Genomic DNA, 5000 nt, shown 5'->3' with positions numbered 1-5000 from the left:
AAACTAATAATACTGAAAATGTAATCCAAGTAAAAAAACGTAACAAATCAATTACATCAATTTGACTGTTATTGTAAATCGACATGAATATGTCATTATTGACTTTTACGAGACCCAACGTCACCTACCGTCTCTGATAATCCGGCCCGGGGTCCTCCATGCTGCCGGGCTGCGAGAGGTGGTACGGCCAGACCTGCGTCTGCGCCTCTCTCCATGGACCTCTCCAGTTCCATGCCTTTTATAATGCCATATACTGTACATCTGACGTTTTGCATATGCGGCCTCCATACGGGCAACTGCTGTTGCGCGGGCCTCTGCGGTCACACCGACGTTGGACCCGCTAGACTGTCTGGACCTGCTCGCCGACTTATGATGACTTGACAGACTTGACGGGCTCGCTTTGTGCAGTCAACGTTGTACTGCCACTGCTGCCCAGGCCTTCTGTTCCTTCCTCCAAGCCGGGCTGTCCACTGGGGCCCAGGAGTCCCGAGGAGCCTCGGGGTTCCGAGGGGCCCGGGAGCCCCGGCATCCTTGCTCTCAGCAGTGACTCGGTGGTTTCCAGGCTGCGTGATGTCTTGATGTAAAGTTCATCTTTTCTTTTCCGTTTCACTCTTCTGCCCTCACCCCGTGGAGGCGTACGAGGCTAAGCAGCGAGCTAAACACTCTCCCAAAAAGTACCCGGAGACAGGAGCTGACTTTAAGTGTCTTTAATAGCAGCGGTGAGAAACTGTTGAACAGTCAAGAAATATGCAATTTAATGATTAGGCTCTCTGCAGATACAAACGGCCTGTTAATACGTTGCCATAGCTCCTACACTGTATGCATACACAATCAACATGAATCAACTCACAGATTGTGCTTTCTCAAGGGCAATGATGAGGCAAATGGATATTTTTTTATTATGATTATTATTAATAATCATAATAATCATAATGCCATTATTAAAATATATAATAATAATAATAATAATAATAATAATAATAATAATAATAATAATACAAAAATACTCATAACAAGTTTGGAATATTATGAAACTGTAAACTGCAAATAAAAACAGTTTCACCACTGTTACAACCGTTCCATTTATTTGTCGCACAGTATATATTTTATATCCATTGTGGACATTTTTCATTTGTCATACAGTATGTAAAAATAAAATAATAAAAACAAACATATATATGTATTGTTTTTGTATTTTTTAAATTGGAACTGGACTTAAAACAAAGTAAATGAGTCGTGTATATAAAATAATATAGTTATTATTGTTAACCTTTGATGTCACCATATTCACTCTCAATTAAACTATTTTTATAGAAGTGAATTGAGTGTCTTTTTTCTCACTTTGCAACCACTGTATGAAATGAGTTTTAAAGTGTTGAAAACGTTCAGCTGATCAAACAAAACTGCTGAGGTCTCCCATTGAAACTCGTAGTTCACCCGACGGCCACGAGGGGGAGGCTCACGCCGTTGCATGATCATGGATTCGGTGTGAAGCTGCCTGTGAGCGGCGCTGACAATAATAATTATACATATAAAACATAAAACATATACATGTTTTTTGTTTCGTTTGGTTTTGTTTATAGAAATGTTTTACCTCTCTGATCAATTTTGGTTTGGAACTACTTAAATACAGAGCCAGATTTGATCCAGATTTTATTTACCCTAAAATAACCCTCTCACTGTTTCTTCCCAGAAATAAAAATGATTACCATATCCACATAAAAATCACCATTGCCCTGTGTTTGTTTTATGTTATTCTGTCCCTTGTTGATCTGTCCCTCTGTAGTTCCCTGTGTCTGTCTCTGGTTCTTCATTCCTGCCACTGCACTCCTCTCCCCATTCAGCAATCTAGCCACCTGTCTTCACCTCCCTCATCCCTCCACCTGTACTTCATCTGGCCTCCGTCCACTCTGTCCTTGAGCCTGAGTCTCAGCCTGTTTCCCTGGTTCCCTGCTGATAAGTTTACCCTCTAAGACTGTTCTTCTGGTTTTGACCCCTGCTTGTCTGCAATCAATTCTCCTTCTTTTGCACCTTTTTTCCCGTTTTGGCTTTTAACTTAAGCCTCAAGATTCAATCCATCTGTCCTGTTTATATCATTAGAAATCTGTTTGGACTAATTTAAACGACAGCATGGTGGTCTCTTTGCTTTCCTTCAAAGATTAAATTTACTTTGGTGCTTTTCTCAGATTCTAGTGTCAAGCATGATATGCTTTGTGTGTGTGTTTTAATTGGTTCCTTTTTTTAATATATATTTTTTAACATCATAAGGAGCGTCCAGGCACAGGATAAGCAGGGTACAGCAGACGCTGCACAGGTCTCAGAGAAACAGTGTAAACAGAACGTTACATTTTTCAGCCTCTGTTTACGGGATGAGATGAGAAGCTGCACTTCTCATGGGAGAAATGTTCCGAGCGAGTCATTTCAAGCTCAAGCATGCGATTCTTCTTTAAAAGGCAAAAAAAAAGAGAAACAACAGTTGGGCTTGTTGAGTCAGAAAGCTTTTCCCTGCGACTATCTAAAGTAGTGTCATCCTTATAATGAGAAATATAGCTGCAAGCAGCAATACACGGGTTCAGTTTAGTCAGGTTAGGTACGTTTTACAGGTTTTTCAGGTTCTGTAAAACACATCGTATTGCACTTATGTCACTGAAAGTTCCTCTTGTGCGGTTTAGCTGAAATGTCCCTCAAGAACGCTGTTTTAACAGTAACGATCGCTCCTGGTTCATGCAGGGTGGGCACAAAAGGAAGGGTCGCTTCCTCCAAAGGTTCTTCGAACTTCCTGCGGTGTGAAAACCCTTCTGTGGCCGATGATAGTTTTCAAGGTTTTGTAAAATGCAGCACCAGTTGGCGGCATTGGTTGGGCTGGTCGGTCTAAGCAGGATGTCTTTGAATGCTATGCAGTCCACAAGACACACGTCGCTGGATGTCAATGACTTCCCAGAGACAAAGCTTCTGAAACGTCTTATTCGAGTCCTCTAACAAGACCTCAACCATGTCTGTGCGTACCTGCAGGCTGGACCCCTAAATATAGCTGCAGGCAGCAATACATGGGGTGAAGTTAGGTCGTGATTCTGTATTTGTACTATTCCACAATTATATTTTGTTGTAAAAGCAGTGAACACAGAGAGGCATCACACCATAATTAGCACAATTCATAAGTCTATAATTATTATTATTATTATTATTATTATTATTATTATTATTAATAATAATGTTTGTGGCGTGGGGATGGTTTGAGCAGCCACACCTTTCCTGGATCTAGGTGATTGGGATCAGTGTGGTTATACACCTGTTGCTTATTGGTTGGTCTAACGAGCAACAGGTAAAGCCCCCATCCCCACACTCACTCAGGAGAGGAGCCCTTGTCATGACACACGTCTATCTGCTCCTGGGCTCATTCCATCAGCTCCCTCTCTCCAATAAACTGGTGTGTCTACAACTCCGTCGTCCGTGTCTCTGTGCCAGAGGTCCCTGAAAATGCCACTTGGGTGGCCGGCGGGAGGAGAAACCGCAACCAAAGTTTCACAGAGGTTTTTAAGTATGGCAGTTGGACTTGTTCCCGAAAGTTCTGTCGGGTTAGTCCTTGGTCCTCACGAACAGCTTTTTAAGGACCACAACAGCTCCTAGATCTTGCAGTGCGGACATAAAAGAAAGAGATGGTTCCTCTAAAAGTTCATAGAACTATGACAAAGTTCCTGCGGTTGAAAAACGCCTTCTGGGACTGATTACTGTTTTCAGGGTTGTGTGAAACCCAGCGCGACTTACAATTTTCTGAATTCCCATTAAACGCAGCATTGGCTCCTGCTGTCTCTCGTTTCCAACAAGCGTAAATGTATGGAATGCTACGTGGAGCAACCGCTATGCAGTCTACAACACACAAGTCACTGGATGCAAACGACCACCTAGAGATGCCTGGACATATATAACATGGGATGATGATGTCACAAAGCGCCTTGCGCCGCAAACTAATCAACGTTCTTCAACTGCTGGTAAATTTGTATTTTTTGTGAAATGTTTTTTCAAAAATTCCTCCTCTAAATTTATATTGATATTGATCAAACCTGAACCACAAGATGTCTGAAATGTCCCGATTCCAACGAGACCTCAACCATGTCTGTGCGTACTGCGGTTGCCGTGTTTCAGATACTTTGAGCCCGAAAAACGCCAAGAAGCGAATAACAATACAAACCAGAGCCACAATTGTGATGCACATATAAAACAATTTGCATGTTGATGTCAGCGTGCTGTTCCACCGCCCCCACCCCCTCCCCGCTCCGCCCACACCGGTCCCTTTGCTTGGCTACTTCCGGTACGTCAGCTCCGCATCCTGGGGAAAATTGGGTCTTACCAATGTGAATACTTTGACTTGAATATATGAAGAATTATTGTGATAATTACCTACAATTCAAGATGACATATAACCAAATTAATTATCTCTAATGGAATACAATCTAATATTGTTATGACAAGAAATCTGGCTCTGACTATGAAATATAACATTTATTGTCGACTGCCCCTACTTTGGAATTTGATTGACTATGGAAGAACTAATATACATTTCTGTAGCTGCCTTCACAGACGTGTGTTTTTCCACGTTGTTCTCTCCCTGTGGCCACTCTTCAACGCCTCCTCCCTTTTCAAACAAAGCCTCGTTTGGCTGTAACGCAGGGCTTGTCATTGGTATAACCAGTGGTGGACAGTGACAAAGTCAATTTACTTGAGTATGTACTGTACTTAAGTACATTTTTCTGCTTAAAATGGTCGGGGCATATGACAGGTGGGAAGCCTTTTCAATGCATGTGAGCATAAAAACAGAGGGCTGCTCTGCCAGCTTTAGTCTTTACTCCTGGAATGTTTCAAATGCCAGAGGACCTGTGAGACCTGACTGGCTCATCGCTGAGCAGCACGTTGGAAATATCATTCGGTGCCAGTCAGAGCTTTATGAACCATCATATTATTAGTGGATCAGTGAATAATATTGTTATTGTTCGGGAACAATC

Source organism: Zeus faber, assembly GCF_960531495.2.
Source record: "Zeus faber genome assembly, chromosome: 14".
Taxonomy (NCBI): domain Eukaryota; kingdom Metazoa; phylum Chordata; class Actinopteri; order Zeiformes; family Zeidae; genus Zeus; species Zeus faber.
The sequence above is the reverse complement of the archived record's forward strand: the minus strand, read 5'-3'. Positions refer to the sequence as shown.